Here is a 26,702-nt window from a genome sequence, read left to right as displayed (position 1 = left end):
GACAGGAGAATGGGGTTGAGTGGAGAAGATAGATCAGTCATGATTGAATGGCGGAGTAGACTTGATGGGCCGAATGGCCTAATTCTGTTCCTATCACTCATGAATATTAAAATTATTAAAATACTATAATGAGAAAGGTAAAGTCCCCAGTTTAATGCTTGGCTTTATCAAACTCTGCCTTTGGACTCCCATTGAATTCCATAACTCCAGTACATATCTACATGGGAATGGCAAATTGTCAAATTGCCTGCCTGCCCACTGACATTATAAACCTTCAATGTCATCAAACCCTGGGCACCTTCCTCAACCTGTAAAATGTATGCAATATGTGAGAACTGCCAGGAAATGTCCTCCTTGTAACTCTGCAGTAAACTGCAACTCTACGGATAATCGAAGAAACAAGGGAGTTACTTTGAGATAGTAAATGGTACAGAATATCGGTGAAGTCTTTAGATTTAAATTCTGTTTTAAGCATTTTGGTGACTTGTAATTGTATAAAAGTACAAATAAACAAAGATATATTATTCAAGTTTGGAAGTGTGGCATGTATTCATGAGCAATGTTTAGCCAGAGCTCGAAGCATAATTTTGGGTTTAGATTTATTATTGTCATGTGTACATTGAAAAGTTTTGTTTTGCTTGCTATCCTAACAGATCAGATATAAGGTAGACACAAAATGCTGGAGTAACTCAGCGGGTGAGGTAGGATCTATGGAGAGAAGGAATTGGTGACTTTTCGGGTCGAAACCCTTCTTCAGACTGACATCAGGGGAGGGGGCGGAACAGAGATAGAATGTAGACGGAGACAGTAAGACTGGTGGTAGAACTGGAAAGGGGATGGAGAGAGAAAGCAAGGGCGACCTGAAATTAGAGAAATCAACGTTGATACCGTTGGGGTGTAAACTACCCAAGCGAAAATATGAGGTGCTGTTCCTCCAATTTGCGCTGGGCCTCACTCTGACAATGGAGGAGGCCCAGGGCAGAAAGATCAGATTGGGAATGGGAGGGGTGAGTGAAGTGCTGAGCAACCTGGAGATCAGGTAGGTTAATGCGGACTGAGCGGAGGTGTTCAGCGAAACGGTCGCCGAGCCTGCGCTTGGTCTCACCGATGTAGAGAAATTGACACCTGGAGCAGCGGATGCAGTAGATGAGGTTGGAGGAGGTGCAAGTGAACCACTGCCCCACCTGGAAAGACTGTTTGGATCCTTGGATGGCATCAAGGGGGGAGGTAAACGGACAGGTGTTGCATCTCCTGTGGTTGCAGGGGAAAGTACCTGGGGGGGGGGTGGTTTGGGTGGGAAGGGACAAGTTGACCAGGAAGTTGCGGAGGGAACGGTTTCTGGGGAAAGCAGAAAGGGGTGGAAATGGGAAGGTGTGGCCAGTAGCGGAATCCCTTTGGAGGTGGCGAGAATGTTGGAGGATTATATGCTGTATGCGACGACTGATGGGGTGGAAGTGAGGACAAGGGGGACTCTGTCCTTGTTATGAGTGGGGGGAGGGGGTCCAAGAGCGGAGCTGCGGGATATCGAGTGAGAGCCTCATCTATAATGCAAGAGGGGAACCCCCGTTCCCTAAAGAATGAGGACATTTCCGATGCCCTGGTATGGAAAACCTCATCCTGGGCGCAGATGCGGCATAGACGGAGGAATTGGGAGTAGGGGTTAGAGTCTTTACAGGAAGCAGGGTGGGAAGAAGTGTAGTCCAGATAGCTAGTCTACATCGGTGAGACTAAGCGGAGGTTGGGCGATCGCTTCGCCGAACACCTCCTGTTCGGTCCGCAAGAACCTACCTGACATCCCGGTGGCACAGCACTTCAACTCCCCCTCCCATTCCCAATCCGACCTCTCTGTCCTGGGTGTCCTCCATTGCCAGAGTGAGCAACACCGGAAATTGGAGGAACAGCACCTCATATTTTGCTTGTGGAGTCTGCATCCTGTGGGCATGAACATCGAATTCTCCCAATTTTGTTAGCCCTTGCTGTCTCCTCCCCTTCCTCAGCCCTCGGGCTGTCTCCTCCCATCCCCCAGCCCTCGGGCTCCTCCTCCTCCTCCTCCTTTTTCCTTCCTTCTCCCCGCCACCCCCTATCAGTCTGAAGAAGGGTTTCAGCCCGAAACGTCACCTATTTCCTTCGCTCCATAGATGCTGCTGCACCCGCTGAGTTTGCCAGCATTTTTGTGTACCTTCGATTTTCCAGCATCTGCAGTTCCTTCTTGAAAGCTATGGGAATCAGTTGGTTTGTAGTAGATATAACATACATAAATATAATCAAATCATACTCAAGATTTAAGAGTTGAGCAATTGTTTGGATGGCAGTAGATTCTTCTCTGGGAAGAGCAGACAAAGAGTTGCTGTGCTCTGGTGCCGTCTTGCCCCAATTAGCAATTTGGTGTTGGGTTATTATTATTATCAAATGTATAGAGATACAGTTTCCTCCCACACTCTAAAGATGCACAGGTTTGTAGACTATTTGGCTTGGTATAAATGTAAATTGTCCCTAATATGTGTAGGATAGTGTTAATATGCGGGGATTGCTGGTCGGCGTGGACTCGGTGGATGAAGGGCCTGTTTCCACGCTGTATCTCTAAACTAAGCATTATGCTTGCACAATATCAATAGTGCATGTTGTAACTGAATTGTGAATGTCTTTCATTCATACTATTGAATTCTTCTTCTTGCGTATGGCGTGCACAGCCTAAAGTTGTAGGTCAAGGGTAGACATCCAGGCCAGGACAGCATCAGTTACTGGGTGGACGGCTATGATGCCCCCAGGGAAAATCCTCAATGGGCAGTCATTCACGATGTGTAGGATGGTCTGGTCTGAATGTCCGCAGTTGCCAGCAGGGCTGTCTGTCACCCCCCCCCCCCCCCCCCCCCCCCCCCCCCCCAATTATGCAGGTAATGGGCAGTTCTTGCATGGAGGGTGCGGATTCTGTTCAGGGTTAGCTATTGCATGCGATGGAGGTCAAAACCCGGTGGTTTCACTGGGAGGTCTGTTCTGACCTCTCCGTTGTTGGTGTTGGCATATTTCCAGGCTCTTCGCCACTCAGTCTTGGAGCCAAAGTCTTCCAGGGATTTAACGGAAGACCAGAAGGGTTTGCGGGACTTCAGGCGCATGTTGGGCAGGTTGTTCAAGTCAGCATGGATGGGAAGGTCAGGGTTACCCTTGATGGTGCACCAATCTTTCAACATCCTCTCCCTTCTGCGTATGCTGGGGGCGGCAATATGAGAGAGGACAGGGAGCCACTGCAAAGCTGTTGACTTAAGCGTCCCTGTGATGACCCACACTACCCTGGTCATGCTCTCCTTTGATTCCTGTCATCGAGAAAAAGGTATCGGAGTGTAGGACGGAATTTTGTGTTTAACCTGTACCCTGAATCTGCCCTTCACGTGGGACCCATTTGCCCTATTAAGTGTGGCTCAGATAGAAACAGATGCAAAGGATATCTTGTAGATCAGTGGTGAGTAAACTGGACTGGTCCAGGAAGGCTGAGGCCCTGTACATGAAGGGACAGAGCCGGCTGTACTTTTTGAGAAGGCTCCACTCCTTCAACATCTGCAATAAGATGCTGCAGATGTTCTACCAATCGGGGGTAGCCAGTGCTGGCTGGCTCTGTCCTGGGGGTGGAGTTGTCTTGGAGGGGAGGATGCTCCTCAAACTGCGGAGCATCGTGGACCATACAGCTTACTCCCTCCATGACACACTGGTCAACCTGAGGAGCACCTTCAGCAACAGACTGGTTCCACCAAGATGCAGCACAGAACGCCACGGGAGATTCTTCTTCCCTGTGACTATCAAACTTTACAACTCCTCCCCCTTCTGTCGTGGAATAGACTGAGACTGACTTCCCCTCCCCAATGTCTGCACATCCCCCAAGCCTTTCCACTCGTCACTTTAATTTCACGTTTCATGTATATTGTGGTTTTATGACTGTTGGCAAATCAATTTCCCTCCTGGGATAAATAAAGTTCTGTCGTACCATATCGTTTCATGTCTCAAACAAGTTGATTTATTCAAAGCCCTAACAGTACGCATGAGGAAACACTCTGAGAGAACCCAAAGTGTTTCAAAAATTCAGAGCACCCACTGCATTTTTATATTCTCACAACACAATAATTACATGTGGATTCTACATGTTTGAAATAATTAATCATTGATCAATGTCTCCACATGCGTTCATTTTCATCTTTCCCCAGAATTATTTATGCTTAATGTTCCCCGCTATTAAGAAAACTACTCTCCCATTTATCTAACAAATGGGCAGCAATAAAATGTACTACTCCATGATCAGTTTTATTGCCCTCAGCTTAGTTTACAACTCCTAATGTTTATTTTAATTTAGTTATGCTATGTAATCTAAATACCATGATAACTTCCCTTCACTATGCCCATCATGTTCCCCCAGTATGTAAGATGTTACATCTTCCTTATAATTTTCAGATTTTCATTCATCGAATAGGTATAGGGATTGTTCCTACATTAAAATGGTGTCCACCTGGTTTAAGAATTGCTTATTCCCAATAACCATCGTCCCTTTGAACACGACACAACTCTAACCTCTACTATGACCCATGGGCTGTCTCTGGTTGATCTAAGGACTTTGGAGGAGGTAGGGTTTGCACTAGTATTGGGGTTATTAATTCATTGATTTTCTGTTTGTTAATTATATATATAACCTATGCGTATTGTTTTCAGTGCTAGTTGTGCTGATACAAGTAAGAATCTTGTTGTTACATTGTCAGTACATATGACAATTAAATATATTTGACTCATGGCGGCAACCAGAGTGGACATCTAGAACAGGCTGTCGTTAAAATGGTGTCCACTAGGTTCAAGAATAGCTTCTTCCCCATAACCATCAGCCTTTTGAACACTACACAACACCAACCTCTACTCTTTGGTTCTTCTACGTATCTTGGGGGTGAGATTTTGCAGTCAGGGTTATTAATTCATTGATTTTTTTGGGGGGTTAATTATATATTACCTATGTGTATTGTTTTTAGTGATTGTTGTGCTGATGCAGGTAAGAATTTAATTGTTTACATTGTCAGTACATATAACAATGAAATACTCTTGATTCATGACGGTAACCAGAGTGTAGGCAAGCAAACCATTGACTTTCGTGGTGAAAATATGACCTGCCCTAATGGCCACCTGCTCCGAGTGGAATTTCCTAACCAGCCGAGAGGTGGGAGGGAGAGAAATGCTGTGTGCCGACTGGAAACAGATGGCCTGGAGAAGCATGAGGAGAGTTGTCTGCGTATTTGAATAATTCTGCAGCAATAAAACAGACAGAGCACTTGGTGTGGATTCAAGCACTTCAGGAACACAAAGAGAGGCAAAGAAGGCATTGAAGTAAACCAGCCAGGCCGGATAGATATGTGGTTTTGAATCTTTGCCAGAGGTCTAGCAAAGGTTGCTTCCCAGTTGGAATCTGGGTCTTTTCTCCAAAGATACTACTTTTCACTGTTCAGCCAGTCCCTCTCACTCTGATGCTATGATCTCCTCCTCCTACAGCCACAGAGCCCTTGAACTGTTGCACACAATCTTATTTTACAGAAGGGAAAAATATTTTTCTTGTAACTGGAAGTATGGCATCTGTCTTAATTGAGTAGCTGCGAACACTGTCAGGAGTTGGGACTCAACCATCTATAGGAAGATAGCGTGTGTGTGGCCTGGCAGGTTTGCTATTGGCCCCACTAAAGCCGCAGACGAGGCAGGATTGTGATCAACATTACAGAGAGCCAATTGCAGGCTCTCCAACCTCCCCCTCAGAGTGGCAGTGCGGAATAAAACAAAATAAATAGTTTCTGCAGCAGATGACCTATTGAATGTTTCTAGGAAGTGTGCTGACAACCTCATCGGTTGCTTTCTCGGAAGTCAGTGCGAGGCTGGCTTCCCTCCAAAGACCTCCAGGCATGCACTGGACTACTGCCCGACGCTGGGTCTGACAGGGAGAAACTTGTTAATGTGGGTGCAGCGATCACTTCATCACCCTCCTGCTTCGTTAATAGCATGGAATGCACTCAATTTAATGAGGTGCAAATAACAAGAGGCGTTTGTGCAGTTCATATTACAGAGAATGGAATACTTTATTGTCACATGTGACTAGGCAGAGTGAAAATCTTTGCTTGCGTACCCAATGTATCCTCCACACCGGGACCTCCATTGTTCTTCCCCACGCTCTCATCGACCCTCGACCATGAGTCAACCCGCGAGGCTTCACCGCCACCGAGGCCCCATCGTCATGAAGCTTCATCGCCACCGCCAAGGCTAGTGTGTGTAGGGTAGTGTTAATGTGCGGGGATCACTGATTGGCGTGGTCTCAGGGCGCTGTAGGGCCGGTTTCCACATTGTATCTCTAAACTAAACTACACTAAAACACGAGCAACTGTAAAAGAACCAATCTCCAAATGATCAGGAACAAAAACTCGAAAGAAGAGTTTATGAAGGGTCTCGAACTGAAGAAGGGTCTCGACCCAAAGCGTCGTCTATTCCTTCTCTCCATAGATGCTGCCTCACCCACTGAGTTTCTCCAGCATTTTTCGTCTACCTTCAATTTTTACAGCATCTGCAGTTCTTTCTTAAACACTTAAACTCGAAATATCAGTAAATGATAAAAGCTTGAAAATTGTGGGAAAAAAGTTGATGAGTTTCCTGCCATGACCTCTTCATGACTCTGTAGAAGAAAGTCCAATTTGTTTGAGACTGTGTTGATTAGCTATTTGTTCGTTAGCTGTATTAAGGGATCAGGAGGCAAGGCAGATGAACAGTCAAGATGCAGAAGATAGACAAATAAGCTGGCGTAACTCTGCGGGTCACAGGCAGCATCTCTGCAGAAAAGGAATAGGTGATGTTTCGAGTCGAGACCCTTCTTCAGATTAAGAGGCAAGGGAGAGGGAAACTAGAGGTATGGTTCAGAACAAATCAGCGTCAGCACCAATGGCCAAGGAAAGGTGGAGCCCACAATGGTCCATTGTTGGCTGTGGAAGAAGTTATATAGCCAAGATACAGATCAGGATAGATCTCTGCATGCTGGTGTAGGCATCAGGGGTTGACGGACCTGCAGAGGTCACAAAACATTCCTCAGCATGTTGGGAGGAATAAGGCACCCCATCGAGGAAGAAACACTGGAGAACTGGGGGTGTAATAAATGCCAGTGAGAGGATCGAATGAGATGTGCACAATTAAAAAGGGATTCAAAGGTTCAAAGGTTATTTTATTGGTCACATACACCTAGGTGTAGTGAAATGCTTGTTGCCAATGCAGCACATAAAGAAAGAATACAGACATAACAGTAATAAAGAAATGTAAACATAAAAACATCCCCCACAATGGTTCCCATTATGAGGGAAGGCACAATGTCCAGTCCCCATTCCATGTCCACCCATAGTCAGGCCTATTGAGGCCTCCACAGTTGCCTTTACGGAGGCCCGATGTTCCAGGCCGTTCTCGCCGGGTGATGTTGCTCCGGCGTTGGGAGAATCCTCTCAGCAGCATGGGAACCCTGGAACGGCCGCTTCCCTTACCGGAGACCGCGGCTTCCGAAGCCAACAAGGCTGCGCCGGATGGAGCTCCACCACTGGCGATCTCGTCAAGAGATCCCAGGCTCCCGATGAAATGTCAGCGCCGCCGCCCACAGCCGGCCGCTCTACAGTCCCGCAGCTCCGCGATGTTTCAACGGCGGTCTTCAGCTCACCGGAGTTCCAGCGTGGCGACCCAGGCAAGGCATCACCCGCTCCGCAATAGCGCTCCAGCGCTGTGCCTTCGCCGCCGAAGCCGAGGTACTGGGCGGTCCTCACAGGAAACGCCGCTCCAGGCCCGCTGGTAGGCGTGGAGGACGGGTCGAAAGTGCAGCCCGGAGAAAAGCTGCCTCTCCGACCAGGTAGGGACCCTGGAAAGTAGTTTCCCCCTTCCTCCCCCCGACATAAAAAAGACCAGAGCTCCAAAAACAAAACACTAAAACTCACTAAAAATAAAAAACAAGAGTGAAAAACTAACAGCTGCAGGCTGGGCAGCCATACCATACAGGACGGCGCCCCCAACAAGTGACAAGTTTGGCAAGTGAAGTATAAAGAAACCATTTTTCTATTATTAGGTAATTCAAATAATGTTTTCGAGTCATATAGTGTGGAAACAGACTTGGCCCAACTTGCCCGCACCGACCAACATGTCCCATCTACACTCGTCCCACTTGCCTGTGTTTGGCCCATATCCCACTAAACCTGTCCTATCAAACCCTGTCCTATCCCAGAGGAGGAGGAGCCATCTTGGTGAACGGCTGCTAGCCAGCAGCCGTCCGTTTTAATTATTTTTTTAATAGTTTTTAGTGAGTCCTGTTTTTTGTTTGTAGGGGATATGGACTTTTTAATGTGGGGGGTAGGTGTAAACTTTATTTCTAGGTCCTTACCTGGTCGGTGTGGCAGCTTTTTCTCCGGGCTGCCCGTCGACCCGTCCTCGTGGCCTACCAGCGGGCTTGGAGCGCCGTTTCCTGGCGGGGACCGCCCAGCACCTCGGCCTCGGTGGCGGCACAGCCCTGGAGCGCTATCGCGGAGCGGCGATGCCTTGCCTGGGTCGCCGCGCTGGAGCGACGCACTGGAGCTCTGGTGAGCTGGACCACCGAGAGCAACATCTCCGGGCTGCGGATCTGCGGAGCGGAGAGGTGGCAGTGCAGAGAGGCGGCAGTGCGGAGAGGCGGCGCCGACTTTAACATCGGGAGCCTGGGAGCTCCAAACCGGCACGGCCTTGTCGGCTTCGGCAGCCGCGGTCTCCAACCAGGAAGCGGCCGTTCCAGGTGGCCCAGCCGCCGAGAGGACTCTCCCAACGCCGGGGCAAGACCACCCAGTGAGAACGGCCAGGAACATCGGGTCTCCGTAGAGGCAATTGCGGTGGCCTCAATAGGCCTGACTTTGGGGTGAACTTGGGGTGGGGACTGGACATTGTGCCTTCCCCCACAGTGGTATCCATTGTGGGGGGATGATTTTTTTTGTCTATTGTAATCCTGTAAGTCTATGTCCAAGATGGCTGCCGTGAAGAGAAAGTGGACGCTGGCGCGCATTGGCTGCCGCTGCTCTCTCTTCACATTGTGTTTTTGAGTTTCTCTTTTTGGATTGAATTCTGTTTTTAATTTGTGTCTCTGTGATGTCTTTATTACTTATTTTATTCTGATTATATGTTTTTATTCCTATTAATCTATGTAAGGTGTCCTTGAGATGTCTGAAAGGCGCCCATTAACTAAAATTTATTATTATTATTATTATCCATGTACCTGTCTAATTGCTTCTTGAATGTTGCGATAGCACCAGCCTCAACTACCTCCTCCAGCAGCTTGTGCCATACCCCCACCACCCTTTGTGTGAAAAAATTACCCCTTAGATTCCTATTAAATCTTTCCCCCTTCACCTTAAACCTATACTCTCTGGTTCTCGATTCCCCAACTCTCGGAAGAGACTCTGTGTGTCTACCCAAACTATTCCTCTGATGATTTTATACACCTCTATAAGATCACCCCTCATCCTCCTGTGCTCCAAGGAATAGAGACCCAGCCTGCTCAACCTCTCCCTATAGCTCAGACTATCGAGTCCCGGCAACATTCTCGTAAAATCTTCTCAGCACTCTTTCCAACTTAACAACATCTTTCCTATAACATGGTGATCAGAACTGAACACAGCACTCTAAAAGCGGCCTCACCAACATATTGTATAACTGCAACATGACCTCCCAACTTCTATACTGACTGATGTAGGCCAATGTGCCAAATGCCTATTTGACTATCCGATCTACATGTTGCTCCACCTTCAAGAAACTACTGTATGTCCCTGCACTCCTAGATCATTCTGCTCTACAACATTCTCCAGAGCCCTACCATTCACCATGGTGTCACATTCACATTCAACTGCTGGAGGAACTCGGTGGGTCGAGCACTATCTGTGTGGGGGGCAAGAACTGATGCAGGGTCTTGACCGGAAACATCCGCATTTCCTTTCACCCGCAGATGCTGCCCAGGTTTGTTGAATCCTTCCAGCGGTTTGTTTTTTGATTGATGAATCTCGTAGTGTATGAGAACGATTGAGAAACAGTAGAATGTCAATATAGAAATATTTAACACATGGACAACAGTCGAAAGACAGTGATGGGAGATGTGAAATGCTGGACCGCCTGGTGGCTGAGATGGTTAATAACATAAAGGCCGGCACGGTGGCGCAGCGGAAGAGTTGCTGCCTTACAGGCCCAGCGGCCTGGGTTCAATCCTGACTACGGGTGCTGTCTGTATGGCGTTTGTACGTTCTCCCCGTGACCTGTGTGGGTTTTCCCCGGGTGCTACCGTTTCCTCTAACACTCCAAAGACGTACAGGTTTGTAGGTTAATTGGATTGGTACAAATGTAAATCGTCCCTAGTGTGTAGTGTACGGGTACCGCTGGATGGCGCAGACACGGTGGGCCGAAGGGCCTGTTTCCGTGCTGTATCTCTAAACTAAACTGAAAGACCATGGGACTTGAATATCGTGTTATACCTGGAATAATTTGGGGTGCGATAACCCGACCAGTCACAGTTCTGGCTCCGCTCTGCACCGCTTGCAGGGCCAACCTGTGATAATGGCAGCCAGAACCTCTTCTAAAATCCACTTTTTCATGAACGGCTTACATGCAAAATTGTTAGAGAATTGTTAGAAAATCGTGGACAAAGGGCTGTTTAGCTGACGATAGGCACGAAATGCTGGAGTTACTCAGCGGGTCAGGCAGCATCTCTGGAGAAAAAGGAATTGGTGGCGTTTTGGGTGGAGACCCTTCTTCAGTACTGGGAGTCAGGGTCTCGGGATGATCGGTTTCACCCCAGTTTCACTGCTAATGCAGGGGAGGAGGTGGAATAAATAAAAAATGTGTACAAAATCATGAGAGGAATAAATGAGGTAGACACACACAGTCTCTTGCCCAGAGTAGGGGAATCGAGAACCAGAGGACACAGGTTTAAGGTGAGGGAGAGAAGATTTAACGGGAATATGAGGGGTAACATTTTCACACAAAGGGTGGTGGGTGTATGGAACAAGTGGGAAGCTAGAGTTACTCCAGCATTTTGTGCCTATCTTCGGTGTAAACCAGCATCTGCAGTTCCTTCCCACGCATGCTGTTTGACTGATATCTGGCACAGAACGTCGGCAATGGGGATTACAGACCAGCTGCTGTTTATCAAGGTTTATGTTGCTAAGTGCAACTGAGATCTAAACAAGGGAAGCGACCACATTTCCATATCTTTAGGTCCCCGGTGGCTTAGTTGAACATTTATCCACTGATTGGACGAAGGGCCCGATTCGAAACAGCACCTGTACATTCCCTCCACAGATGCTGCCTGACCTGCTGTGTCCCTCCAGCACGTTCTCCCAGTGACCGCGTGGGTTTTTTCCACGCTGTATCTCTAACCAAAACCAAAACAAGGAACCGCAGATGCTGGATTTACAACAAAAAAAACACAAACTGATGAAGTATCTCAGCGGGCCAGGCATCCCTGGAAGACATGGATAGAAGATGATTTGGACGTCTTCAAGCCCTTCTACAGACGCAGGCTTACAGAAAAGGTGAGAAATGGAGACAAAATGAGAAAATTAGTCAATATGGTCCCAGACAAGGCCAACTTGTTTGCCATTTCGTATATTGCCATCTCTTAAAGATAACGGTGTCAGGAGATATGGGGAGATGGCTGGAACGGGGTACTGATTGTGGATGATCAGCCATGATCATATTGAATGGCGGTGTTGGCTCGAAGGGCCGAATGGCCTACTCCTGCACCTATTGTCTATTGTCTATTCATACACCCTTCAAAACACTGGAGTAGATTTACCTACCATGTTCCACCGTATGAAACGACTAACACATTATATTACACATTGTTTAGTTTAGTTTAGTTCAGAGATACAGCCCGGAAACCGGCCCTTCGGCCCAACGAGTCAGTGCCGACCCACACATTGACACTACCCTACACGTACTAGGGACAATTTTACATTCATACCAAGCCAATTAACCTGCAAACCTGTGCATATTTGGAGTGGGGGATGAAATTGGAGCACCTGGAAAAAACCACGCAGGTCACGGGAAGAACATGCAAACTCCATACCGACAGCACCCGTAGTCAGGATCGATCCCGGGTCTCTGGCGCTGCACTACTGTGCTACCCCTGTTAAAAAATATATCAATATTTCGGAACTTAGGACTTGAACATTAAGCTGAAATTTAGGTTGATTGTGAAGTCCTGCTTTCTGCCAACTTCCTCACAGTCATTGAATATGGTATTGGTATATTATTCTCACTTTACTTTAGACTTTAGAGATACAGCTGGAAACAGGCCCTTCGGTCCAACGAGTCTGCGCCGACCAGCGATCACTCTGTACACTAGCACTATCCTACACACTAGAGACAATATACAATTTTTTACCAAGGCCAATAAACATACTAACCTGTACGTTTTTGGAGTATGGGAGAAAACCGGAGCACCGGGATGGGGGATCAGGTATGATCTTATTGAGGTGTATGAAATCACGAGAGGAATAATAGATCGGGTAGATGCACAGAGTCTCTTGCCCAAAGTAGTGGAAACGAGAACCAGAGGGCATAGGTTTAAGGTGAAGGGGAAAGATTTAATAGGAATCTGAGGGGTAACTTTTTCACACAAAGCGGGGTAGGTGTATGGAACAAACTGCCAGAGGAGGCAGTTGAGGCTGGGACTATCTCAGCATTTAAGAAACATTTAGACAGGTACATGGATAGGACAGGTTTAGAAGGATATGGGCCAAACACAGGCAGGTTGGAATAGTGTAGATGGGACATGTTGGTCGATGTGGGCAAGTTGGGCCGAAGGGCCTGTTTCCACGCTGTATCACTCTATGACTCTGAGCAGTTTGTTCTTTGCTCCAGATTCCAACATCCGCAGTGTCCCCAGATTCACCAGTCGTGTTACGTGCACCTTGCATGGTTCCGAGTCTCAATCTCAAATATTGCCACGTCCTAACAGTAGCAATGGTGCAGGACACACTAACTGGATGTTTCATAATATTAATACATCGGTATTTAAGAAATATTTGTTACATGCTTTGGGATGTCATAACTGTGTACAACAATATAAATTTAAACTAATTATTGTATGGTGACGCCGCAGTAGAGTTGCTGCCTTACAGCAGTTACAGCGCCAGAGAACTGGGTTCGGTCCTGACTATGGGTGCTGTCTTTACGTACGGAGGTTGTATATTCACCGTGTGGGTTTTCTCCGAGATCTTCGGTTTCCTCCCACACTCCAGACGTACAGATTTTTAGGTTAATTGGCTTGGTATAAGTGTAAATTGTCCCTATTGTGTGTAGGATGGCGTTAATGTGTGATGATAACAGTTCGGTGCGGACTCAGTAGGCCGAAAGTCCTGTTTCCGTGCTGTATCTCTAAATTAAAACAAAAAAACGGGTTGTTTGGCTAAAACTTGATTTTCAGAAGCACCTCAATAACTGAAAAACAATCTCGTCGACAAGTCCCGATGAAAACTTTCAGAAACTCCTTCTTATTTACTGAGTGATCATTTGAGAGAACTGTACCCTAGCAACCAAACGTCAACATTATTGTGTGCTACTCGAGGTGTAAAAATAGATGTGGAGTGAATCATTATTTATATAAATGAAACATTGGCAGGGGTAACAGCTCTAAAGGTTTTGGAACCAAGAACACGTTGGCTATAATAATAACCATATAACCATATAACAATTACAGCACGGAAACAGGCCATCTCGACCCCTCTAGTCCGTGCCGAACACATAGCCTCCCCTAGTCCCATATACCTGCGCTCAGACCATAACCCTCCATTCCTTTCCCATCCATATAACTATCCAATTTATTTTTAAATGATAAAAACGAACCTGCCTCCACCACCTTCACTGGAAGCTCATTCCACACAGCTACCACTCTCTGCGTAAAGAAGTTCCCCCTCATGTTACCCCTAAACTTCAGTCCCTTAATTCTCAAGTCATGTCCCCTTGTTTGAATCTTCCCTACTCTCAGTGGGAAAAGCTTTTCCACGTCAACTCTGTCTATCCCTCTCATCATTTTAAAAACCTCTATCAAGTCCCCCCTTAACCTTCTGCGCTCCAAAGAATAAAGCCCTAACTTGTTCAACCTTTCTCTGTAACTTAGTTGCTGAAACCCAGGCAACATTCTAGTAAATCTCCTCTGTACTCTCTCTATTTTGTTGACATCCTTCCTATAATTAGGCGACCAAAATTGTACACCATACTCCAGAATTGGCCTCACCAATGCCTTGTACAATTTTAACATTACATCCCAACTTCTATACTCAATGCTCTGATTTATAAAGGCCAGCACACCAAAAGCTTTCTTTACCACCCTATCTACATGAGATTCCACTTTCATGGAACTGTGCACAGTTATTCCCAGATCCCTCTGTTCACCTACATTCTTCAATTCCCTACCATTTACCATGTACGTCCTATTTTGATTTGTCCTGCCAAGATGTAGCACCTCACACTTATCAGCATTAAACTCCATCTGCCATCTTTCAGCCCACTCTTCCAACTGGCATAAATCTCTCTGTAGACTTTGAAACTCTTCTTCATTACCCGCAACCCCACCTATCTTAGTATCATCTGCATACTTACTAATCCAATTTACCACACCATCGTCCAGATCATTGATGTACATGACAAACAACAGTGGACCCAACACAGATCCCTGTGGCACCCCACTCGTCACTGGCCTCCAACCTGACAAACAACCATCCACCATTACTCTCTGGCATCTCCCATTCAGCCACTGTTGAATCCATCTTGCTACTCCACCATTAATACCCAACCATTGAACCTTCTTAACCAACCTTCCATGAGGAACCTTGTCAAAGGCCTTACTGAAGTCCATATACACAACATCCACTGCTTTACCCTCATCAATTTCCCGAGTAACATCTTCAAAAAATTCAAGAAGATTAGTTAAACATGACCTTCCAGGCACAAATCCATGTTGACTGTTCCTAATCAGACCCTGTTTATCCAGATGCTTATATATATTATCTCTAAGTATTCTTTCCATTAATTTGCCCACCACTGACGTCAAACTAATAGGTCTATAATTGCTAGGTTTACTCTTAGACCCCTTTTTAAACAATGGAACAACATGCGCAGTACGCCAATCCTCCGGCACTATTCCCGTTTCTAATGACATTTGAAATATTTCTGCCATAGCCCCTGCTATTTCTACACTAACTTCCCTCAATGTCCTAGGGAATATCCTGTCCGGACCTGGAGACTTATCCACTTTTATATTTCTCAAAAGTGTCAGTACTTCCTCTTCTTTGATCCTCATAGTTTCCATAGCTACTCTACTTGTTTCCCTTACCTCACATAATTCAATATCCTTTTCCTTGGTGAATACCGAAGAAAAGAAACTGTTTAATATCTCCCCATCTCTTTTGGCTCTGCAGATAGTTGGCCACTCTGACTCTCTAATGGACCAATTTTATCCCTAGTTATCCTTTTGCTATTAATATAGCGGTAGAAACCCTTCGGATTTACTTTTACCTTACTTGCCAAAGCAACCTCATATCTTCTTTTAGCTTTTCTAATTTCTTTCTTAAGATTCTTTTTACATTCTTTATACTCCTCAAGCACCTCATTTACTCCATGCTGCCTATAACTATTGTAGATATCCCTCTTTTTCCGAACCAAGTGTCCAATTTCCCTTGAAAACCATGGCTCTTTACAATTTTTACGATTTCCTTTCAACCGAACAGGGACATAAAGATTCTGTACTCTTAAAATTTCACCTTTGAATGTACTCCATTTCTCTTCCACATCTTTCCCATAAAACAAACTGTCCCAATTTACTCCTTTTAAATCCTTTCGCATCTCCTCAAAGTTAGCCTTTCTCCAATCAAAAATCTCAACCCTAGGTCCAGTTTTGTCCCTCTCCATAATTATATTGAAACTAATGGTATTGTGATCACTGGACCCGAACTGTTCCCCAACGCATACCTCTGCCACCTGACCCATCTCATTTCCTAACAGGAGGTCCAGTACCGCCCCCTCTCTAGTAGGTACTTCTATGTATTGTTGCAAAAAACTATCCTGCACACATTTTACAAACTCCAACCCATCCAGCCCATTTACAGAATGTGTTTCCCAGTCTATGTGTGGAAAATTGAAATCTCCCACAATCACTACCTTGTGCTTACTACTAATATCTGCAATCTCCTTACATATTTGCTCTTCCAATTCTCGCTCCCCATTTGGCGGTCTATAATACACCCCTATAAGTGTTGCTACCCCTTTCCCATTTCTTAGTTCCACCCAAATAGCCTCCCTAGACGAGCCCTCTAATCTATCCTGCCAAAGCACTGCTGTAATATCTTCCCTGATAAGCAATGCAACACCTCCACCTCTTGCCCCTCCAATTCTATCACACCTGAAGCAACGAAATCCTGGAATATTTAGTTTCCAATCACAGCCCTCCTGCAACCATGTTTCACTGATCGCCACAACATCATACTTCCAGGTGTCAATCCAGGCTCTAAGTTCATCCACTTTTCTTACAATGCTCCTAGCATTAAAATATACACATTTAAGAAACCCACCCTCTCTTATTCTCTGATTATTTTCTTTTTCTTCTCTCTCCCCTACATTTTGGGTCAGAGTGCTACCATTCTCTGCCCCCTGCTTCACACACTGACTGCTAGCTTTCCCAATTTGAGTCCCTCCCCCCAACCATACTAGTTTAAAGTCTCCCCAGTAGCCTTTGCAAATCTCCCCGCCAGGATATTGGTCCCCCTTGAGTTCAAGTGCAACCCGTCCTTTCTGTACAGGTCGCACCTTCCCCAAAAGAGGTCCCAATGATCCAGAAACTTGAATCCATACCCACTGCACCAGTCCCTCATCCACGCATTTATCCTCCACCTCGCTCCATTCCTACTCTCACTGTCGCGTGGCACAGGCAGTAATCCTGAGATTGTTACCTTTCCAGTCCTTCTCCTTAACTCTCTACCTAACTCCCTAAATTCTTCTTTCAGGACCTCTTCTCTTTTTTTACCTATGTCGTTGGTACCTATATGCACCACAACCTCAGGCTCCTCTCCCTCCCATTTCAGGATTTCTTGGACACGTTCAGACACATCCCTGACCCTGGCACCAGGGAGGCAAACTACCATCCGGGACTCCTGTCTGCGTCCACAGAATCGCCTATCCGACCCCCTGACTATAGAGTCCCCTATTACAATTGCCCTCCCCTTCTTTTCCTTACCCTTCTGAGCAACCGGACCGGTCTTTGTGCCAGAGGCCCGGCCGCCGTCGCTGCCCCCAGGTAGGCTGTCTCCCCCACCCTTACTCAAACATGAGTACTTATTTTCAAGGTGTACAGCCACCGGGGTACTCACCAGTCCCTGCCTCTGCCCATTGCCCTTCCTAACTGTGACCCAGTTTTCTGTCTCCCGTGGTCTTGGAGTGACCACCTCCCTGTAACTCCTTTCTATGACCTCCTCGCTCTCCCTGAGCAGACAGAGGTCATCGAGTTGCTGCTCCAGGTTCCTAACGCGGTCCCTTAGGAGCCCCATCTCGACGCACCTGGCGCAGATGTGGACGTCTGGAGAGCACTCAGACTCCATGACCTCCCACATCTGACATCCAGAACAGTAAACTGCCCTGGCCTTCATTCTCCCCCTTATCCAAATACAATAAAGCCTTACAATTACAATACAAATACAATACAAGCCAATCAGCTGCTTCCGCTGGTCCACTTCCACCAATCAGAGGTTTCCACCAGAATCCTTCTCTGGAAGTGAGATGGAACGTTACAGATTTGGGTAACTTACAGCTGCAGGTAAGTCCTCCTCTCTCCAACGGCTCCCCTGGCCTCTGTAGAAGCAAACCCCGCGCTGTATTTATACTTACAGCTGCAGGTAAGTCCTCCTCTCTCCAACGGCTCCCCTGGCCTCTGTAGAAGCAAACCCCGTGCTGTATTTATACTTACAGCTGCAGGTAAGTCCTCCTCTCTCCAACGGCTCCCCTGGCCTCTGTAGAAGCAAACCCCGCGCTGTATTTATACTTACAGCTGCAGGTAAGTCCTCCTCTCTCCAACGGCTCCCCTGGCCTCTGTAGAAGCAAACCCCGCGCTGTATTTATACTTACAGCTGCAGGTAAGTCCTCCTCTCTCCAACGGCTCCCCTGGCCTCTGTAGAAGCAAACCCCGCGCTGTATTTATACTTACAGCTGCAGGTAAGTCCTCCTCTCTCCAACGGCTCCCCTGGCCTCTGTAGAAGCAAACCCCGCGCTGTATTTATACTTACAGCTGCAGGTAAGTCCTCCTCTCTCCAACGGCTCCCCTGGCCTCTGTAGAAGCAAACCCCGCGCTGTATTTATACTTACAGCTGCAGGTAAGTCCTCCTCTCTCCAACGGCTCCCCTGGCCTCTGTAGAAGCAAACCCCGCGCTGTATTTATACTTACAGCTGCAGGTAAGTCCTCCTCTCTCCAACGGCTCCCCTGGCCTCTGTAGAAGCAAACCCCGCGCTGTATTTATACTTACAGCTGCAGGTAAGTCCTCCTCTCTCCAACGGCTCCCCTGGCCTCTGTAGAAGCAAACCCCGCGCTGTATTTATACTTACAGCTGCAGGTAAGTCCTCCTCTCTCCAACGGCTCCCCTGGCCTCTGTAGAAGCAAACCCCGCGCTGTATTTATACTTACAGCTGCAGGTAAGTCCTCCTCTCTCCAACGGCTCCCCTGGCCTCTGTAGAAGCAAACCCCGCGCTGTATTTATACTTACAGCTGCAGGTAAGTCCTCCTCTCTCCAACGGCTCCCCTGGCCTCTGTAGAAGCAAACCCCGCGCTGTATTTATACTTACAGCTGCAGGTAAGTCCTCCTCTCTCCAACGGCTCCCCTGGCCTCTGTAGAAGCAAACCCCGCGCTGTATTTATACTTACAGCTGCAGGTAAGTCCTCCTCTCTCCAACGGCTCCCCTGGCCTCTGTAGAAGCAAACCCCGCGCTGTATTTATACTTACAGCTGCAGGTAAGTCCTCCTCTCTCCAACGGCTCCCCTGGCCTCTCTGGGGCTCTATTCCCTGGAGCGCAGGAGGATGAGGGCTGATCTTATAGAGGTGTGTAAAATCATGAGAGGAATAGATCGGGTAGTTGCACAGTGTCTCTTGACCAGTAGGGGAATGGAGAACCAGAGGCTGTGGGTTTAAAGTAAAGGGGGAAGATTTTATAGGTGACTTGAAGTTAGAGAAGTCAGGATTCATACCGCTGGCGGGCGGGCGGGCGGGCGGGCACGCGCACGCACGCACGCACGCACGCACGCACGCACGCACGCACGCACGCACGCACGCCCGCACGCACGCACGCCCGCACGCATGCACGCACACACACACAATGAAATTTTCAGTTATTATAGATTGAAGCATTCTGAAACAAATATGAAACAATCTTACTTAGATTACTTGAAATTAAAGCATATAATTAGTTACCTAATTGTAGCTAATTACAAAATTGAATTACTAGGTCTAAACACCTATCAATTTCTTAAGAATAGATTAACATTTTTAAATAGCCTAAGTGTTCAAATAACATTCACACAAGAATTCACAATATAACAAAAATTTTAAATCTCATTGTCATGGATTTATAGGCCAAATAGAAGGAATTTAATGTTTAATACCTGTAAATTAATGGCCATTTAACTCATCTTGTGAGTGGGTTTTCTGGAACGCGATCAATTGGAACGTTGCGGTTTGCGGTGAATTTAGACCCATATTGGCAGGAAAAATACTGCTGGTTCGGATGGGGACTTAATCACCGTTTCGCAACTTAAAATGTGAATTAAAGGCATCTTAAGGATACATAAAATAAACGGCTTTCTTTTACCTGTCCCGTACCTGAAATCCGTCCCCGTTGTCGGCGTTGATGGCTTTAGAAGCTGATTTTTAAATGACTCCAGCGCTGAAAATTTCGGGCGATTAAAAAAAAAAAATACACAGAACGCACGTCGGAACGATTCTTTAGCAAAAGCTTGCACTCCAACCAAATATATTCCAGGACAAGGTAGGAAAAAAACGCGTTTTAACCCCGCTCCCCCTCATATGCGCCGCTGAAGGTAAGTGTTGTAACATACCTACATTAACACTATCCCACACACACTAGAGACAATTTTTACATTTATCAAGCCAATTAACATACAAACCTATGGAGTGTGGGAGGAAATTGAAGATTTCTGAGAAAACACACGCGGTCACGGGGAGAACGTACAAACCGTACAGACAGCATCCGTAGTCGGGATCGAACCCGGGTCTCCGGCGCTGCATTTGCTGTAAGGCAGCAACTCTGCCGCTGCGCCACCATGGGCGCCATTTTCTCCAGAGATGCTGCCTGACCCATTGATATCTCCATCCTTTTGGGTCTATCTTTGGTGTGAACCAGCAACTGAAGTTCATTCCTTTACAGTATTACACTGTTGGAAATGCCATCCTTTGCAGGAGATATTAAACTGAGACCTTTAAACTGAGAGCTGTTAAATAGTCAGTTGTAACGTTTGGAAGAGTTCATTCCTCCCACAGATGCTGCCTGACCTGCTGGGTTACTCCAGCACTTTGTGGTTTACTCCAACATGAGAACCAGAGGACGTAGGTTTATGGTAAGGGGGGGGGGGGCGTAGAAATATTTAATTGGAATCTGAGGGGTAAATTTTCCACACTGTATCACTCAATGAGCAGTTTGTTCTTTGTTCCAGTTTCCAGCATCCACAGACTTTCGTGTCCCTGTATTCACCGTTCATGCTGTAGATGGTTGACTCCTCGTTGCCCTCTGACGTGACCCTCTGAAGCTGTATCTTATCCGCTACATGAAATAGACTAAGAATTTAAAAAAACGATGAAACACTCAACATCAAACAGATAACAGATTTTCAGGTCAGTGGGGGCGCTGCAAGCCGGCGCCCTGTCAGCAGCGTGTCCGTTTTTTTCTACTTTTTTTGTTTTTTTAGTGTGTTTTACAGTATGTTTTTGATGTTTCTCGGTGCGTTTTGTGTGGGGGGTGGTGTGGGGGTAAGGGGGAAACCGCTTTGGTCGCCTCCTCCATGGAGAGGCAACTTTTTCCAGGTCGCCTCCCCCGTGGCCTAACAGCAAGGATCGGTGTGGCCTTTCCCAGAGACGCGCCCGGGGCTTCAGCGGCGGGCGCAGCGTGGACTCTTGGCATGGAGCGGGCGAGCCCTCGCTGGGGCTCGCTGGAGGGGAGCGCTCCGTTTCGCTAGCCCGCGGCAGCCGGCATCCTGAAGCCGCGGTCTGCAGAGCTCCAGCTGGCGCGGCGTCTGCAGCCCGCGATCCCTTGTGGGGGACCCGGGGGGAAGAAGAAGCTCCGAATGCCGGCCCGCGGCCAACTTCTACCGCGGGCCCGGCGTGAACTTACCATCACCCCTGGAGGGGAGCTTCGACAGCCGGCCCAGCAGTCTGCGGTGCTTCTGGCTGCGGCGCAAATTTTAAACCTTCGACCGCAGGCCTGCGGCCTACACCAGCTGAAGCCACGGTCTCCGGTGGGGAAGAGACGATCCTGGACTTACCTTGACTTTACTTTGTCCTTTACCATCTGGACGCCCGCAGCGGCGGCTGCGGAGGGTTGAGGTCCCGACCACGGGGGAAAATGGAGGAGGACTGGCCAATCTGTGCCTTCCCCCACAGTGATGAATACTGTGGTGGATGTTTGTGTTAAATTTTTATTGTGTTTGTGTGTTCTTTATTATTGTACCGCTGCTGACAAATTCATTTCACTTGCACTTTATGTGCAATGTGACGAATAAAACTGATTGATTGATTGATTGATTGATAACAAATTCGGATATGCCAAGGTTAATCATAGTTCAGGCAATCTTGCAAAGTTTCCCTTGTGAATATGTCGGACTGATGTTTAAACCTACAAAGCGGTTGCCTATATGTCGGCAAGACCAAGCACAGCATTGTTACACTGAACACCTCTCAGTTCACCTGGTTCTATGCGATCTCCCGGTTGCCAAACACTTTAACTCCCCTTCCCATTCCCACATTGACCTTTCTGTCCTGGGCCTCCTCCATTGTCAGAGTGAGGCCCAATGCAAATTGGAGGAACAGCACCTCATATTTTGCTTGGGCAGCTTACAGCCCAGCGGTATGAGTATTGATTTCTCCAAGTAACCCTTGCTCTCTTCCTCTCTGTCCGTCGCTCCCCATCCTAGTTCTCCGACTAGTTTCACTGTCCTGATTAATTTTACTGAATGTAAGCCTTGTCCCCTTCTCCTGAGCCATCAATGAACCATTGTACATTTCCTTGAAAATCGGCTGCTTTGATCTGTCCTTTTCACATCTTATATGCTCTACCTTTCCATATCTCTAGTTTCCCTCTCCGCTGACTCTCAGTCTGAAGAAAGGTCTCGACCTGAAATGTCACCCATTCCTTCTCTCCAGAGACGCTGCCTGTCCCGCTGAGTCACTCCAGTATTTTGTGTCTATCTTAAATCAAGTGATAGCCAGATATAGTCTAGATTAAGGAATGACACATCATAGACAATGGGCCACAATCCTCCAGCATAGTCAAAAGCAAAACTAAACAACATATGCTGGAAAGCTGAAGAAGAAAATGCTTAAAGTACTTTTATAGAGGTGTATAAAATCATGAATATTGAGAGTTGAAGGGTAAGGAAGGCAAATGTAAGGAAGCTTGGTTGATGAGCGAAATTGTGGTATTGGTCAAGAATAAGGGCACATGGGATATGTACAGGCAGCTGGGATCAAGTGCATCCTTGGATGAGATTTGGGAACTAAGGAGCAAAGTAAAAAAGGAGATCACGAGGGCAAAAAGGGGCCAGGAGATAGCTCTGTCAGACAGCATTAAGGACAACCCCAAGAGATTTTATAAATACACTAGACTAAGTGGGACCCGTTAGGTCCCAGCATCACACGGGTGGGCTGGTCACCCAACGCAATATTCCACCTCTCCACCAATTCCAATATTGCGAGCCAATGGGTGGGGGGGGGGGGCTTTCTGTTGTGCTAGTTATTTGTTGATCACACACACACACACACACACACACACACACACACACACACACACACACACACACACACACACACACACACACACACACACACACACACACACACACACACACACACACACACACACACACACACACACATGCCGCTAACCGGAAATTACGTCATCGGTGCCATCTTGCAATTAAGTGAAAATCACAGAATGAGCGCCAATTTTGAAATTAAACAAAGTCCTGATCTAATAAAATGTTTATTCACGCTTTGTCCATCCGAAAACTGTTTCAAGCAAGCCCTTTAAAAGCCAAGCCAATTGGACAAAACACTTTGCAAGCCAACAAAACACAGTTGCTGAAAGCCCTTTAAAAAGCCAACCTAATTGGGCAAACACTTTGCAAACAACAAATACATTTGCTAAAAACCACATCCTGGGGACTCACCGTGGAGTAGACGTGCGTTCAGTGTTATTCGCAGCTCAGAGAGCCGTGACCCTCTCGCTTCCTCTGTCTGGCAGAGACTGAGTGATCTACGACACTTCCAGGTTTTATAGTCCCTCCCCCTGCCGCCAGTGGGTGCAGCAGAGCGAATGGCGAATTTTTAAAAAACATTAATATCTCTGATTTTTCATCGATGGGAAAAATCCTCTGGTCCAGTCTGGTGGAGGGGGGCTCTGAACGAGGTGGCCAAAAATGACGGCCGTAAGTTGTGGCGTTCTTTCAGAAATCACATCGCAGTGAGTCAGAAGCGGTCAAGATCTTACTTTTAGTAATATAGATAAGGGGAAAAGGGTAACTAGAGAGAGTGGGACCCCTCAACACTTTGTGTGGAGCCACAGGAGATGGACAAGGTCTTCAATGAGTATTTCTCATCAGTATTTACCGAGGGGAAAGACAGTAGGACGGAGGAACTTGGGGCAGTCAATGGAAGTGTCTTGAGAACAGTCAGTGTTATGGTCAAAGAGGTGCTGAAGGTACTGTCGTTTATGGAGGTAGACAAATCTCCAGGGCCTGGTCAGATATATCCAAGGACATTGCAGAGAGAGGAAATTGCGGGAGCCCTAGTTGATATTTACGAGTCGTCTTTAAATACAGGAGAGGTGCCGGAAGACTGGAGGGTGGCAGATGTTGTGCCTTTATTCAAGAAGGGCTGCAGGAAAAATGTTGAGAACCATAGGCCGGTGAGCTTAACATCCTTAGTTGGAAAGTTACTAGAGGGTATTCTGAGGGGTAAGATATACAGGCATTGAGACGAATAAGGGTTGATTAGGGATAGTCAGCATGGTTTTGTACGTGGGAAGTCGTGTCTCACAAATCTCATAGAGTTTTTTGAAGTTGTGACCAAAAGGTCGATGAGGACTGAGCTGTATTTGATAAGGTTCTGCATGACAGGCTGCTCTGAAAGGTTAGATTGCATGGGATCCAAGGAGAGATAGCTGAATGGATAGAACATTGGCTTCCTGAAAGGAAGCAGAGGGTGATGGTGGAAGGTTGCATCTTGGACTGGAGGCCTGTGACTAGTGGTGTGCCTCAGGGTTCGGTGCTGGGCCCGTTACTGTTTGTCATCTACATCAATGGTTTGGAAGAGAACATACTGGGCAAGATTAGCAAGTTTGCAAATGATACAAAAGTGGGTTGTTTTGCAGATAGTGAAGATGGTTGTGAAAGATTGCAGCAGGATCTGGGTCGCTTGGCCTGGTGTGCGGAGGAATGGTAAATGGAATTTAATACAGTGAAATGTGAGGTGTTGCATTTTAGGAAGTCTAACCTAGGCAGGACCTACACAGTGTCTTGGGGCTCTGGGGAGTGTTGTAGAGCAGAGAGATCCAGGAGTGCAGATGCATGGTTGCTTGAAGGTGCAGTCGCAGATAGATAGGGTGGTCAAAAAGGCTTATGGCACATTCGCCATCAGTCAGAGTATTGAGTATAGAAGTTGGGAGGTGGTTGCAGTTGTATAAGAAGTTGGTAAGGCCGCATTTAGAGTATTGTGTTCAGTTCTGGGCATCATGTTATAGGAAAGGTGTTGTCAAGCTGGAAAGGGCACAAAGATGATTTATGAAGGTGTTGCCAGGACTTGAGGGTCTGAGCTATAGGGAGAGGTTGAGTAGGCTGGGACTCTATTCCTTGGAGTGCAGGAGGATTGGTGATATTATAGAGGTGTATAAAAACATGCGAGGAATAGATGGGGTAGATGCACAGAGTCTTTTGCCCAGAGTAGAGTAATCGAGGACCAGAGGACAGAGGTTTAAGGTGAGGGGGAAATGATTTAACAGGAATCTGAGGGGTTTCTTTTTCACACAAAGGGTGGTGGGTGTATGGAACGAGCTGCCAGAGGAGCTAGATTACGACAGATGGCACAATGGGCTAAGTGTTCGGCTGGCGACCGGAAGGTAGCCGGTTCGAATCCCGCTTGGAGTGCATACTGTCGTTGTGTCCTTGGGCAAGACACTTCACCCACCTTTGCCTGTGTGTGAATGTGTGTGAATGTGTGTGAGTGATTGGTGGTGGTCGGAGGGGCCGTAGGCGCAGATTGGCAGCCACGCTTCCGTCAGTCTGCCCCAGGGCAGCTGTGGCTACAGAAGTAGCTTACCACCACCGAGTGTGACTGAGGAGTGAATGAATAATGCGATGTAAAGCGCCTTGAGTATTAGAAAGGCGCTATATAAATCCCATCCATTATTATTATTATTATAGTTGAGGCTGGGACTTACGTAATGTTTAAGAAAGAGTTAGACAGGTACATGGATAGGAAAGGGTTGAAGGGATATGGAGAACATAGACAGGTAACTTTTTGGGTCGGGACCTTTCTTCAGACCCAAACCCAAAACATTGCCTCCCCATGTTTTCCAAGGATGCTGCAAGACCCACTGATTAACCCCAGCACTTTGTGTCTTTCTTTGTTAACCAGCATCTGCAGTTCCTTGTTTCTACAAATTACATGCTCATTTAGCTCCATCATGTGGTCAGTCACATTAACGGGATAAGGGACTGATGTTTGACAAAATGCGATCTTGCTTCCAACTTAGGCCCATACGAAGCTTTTCGAAAAGGGAGGTGGCATGACAGGTTTACAAACATTTTATGTGAAATCAGTGCACGCAGCGCATATCACAAGAGCGAAGCGCGAAGTCCCTAGCGGCCGGGCCCAGGGCCCGCTTAAGGGCCCTGGAAGCTCTGGGGTTTTAGATGCTTTCTGGTGCATTCTGAGCCTTAATTTGGAGCATTTGTGCACCAAATGTATGACCAATATTTAAGAAGTAATTTTGGTTTAGTCAAGAGTGATGAGTGGGTGGAATGGGATGATTGGGGTCATTGTTGTATACATTATCTTAAATCAAGAATTGAAGTTGTCCTTGTTTTAATAATCAAGTTGTACTGTTGTAAAGTGTTATAAAGGAGCATGCAAAAACTGCAAATAAAATACTGTAAGTTTTTGCAGTAATTAAAACCTTTTTTTAGAAAATGTTTTGTGTGCTGATTTGATTGCATGTTACTGTTCGACTCTGTTAGTGTGTGCAGTGCATCTTTAATGGTCCTCCTGACCTAACAACTTCACCACATCAATTTCAACATGGAATAGTGATGTGAATACATTTAATTCAACTTAAATTTCCATCATGAAAATTGAAGTCAAACTAAATGGTGCATTTACATTATTAAGAATTACTAA

The 26,702-nt window shown here is 46.7% G+C and overlaps 1 long non-coding RNA gene across 1 annotated transcript; it reads left to right on the top strand.

The window, feature by feature from the left end:
* Nucleotide 1: 1 nt before the first annotated feature.
* On the top strand, nucleotides 2-26,148 carry LOC116985047. Its single transcript, XR_004415198.1, has 3 exons — nucleotides 2-626; nucleotides 12,757-12,761; nucleotides 26,059-26,148. It is a non-coding gene; the product is annotated as an uncharacterized LOC116985047 (long non-coding RNA).
* Nucleotides 26,149-26,702: the final 554 nt, after the last annotated feature.

Source organism: Amblyraja radiata, chromosome 21 (genome assembly GCF_010909765.2).
Source record: "Amblyraja radiata isolate CabotCenter1 chromosome 21, sAmbRad1.1.pri, whole genome shotgun sequence".
NCBI classification, from domain to species: Eukaryota; Metazoa; Chordata; class Chondrichthyes; order Rajiformes; family Rajidae; genus Amblyraja; species Amblyraja radiata.
Note: the sequence above shows the minus strand (reverse complement) of the source record. Positions and strands in the feature narration are given on the sequence as shown.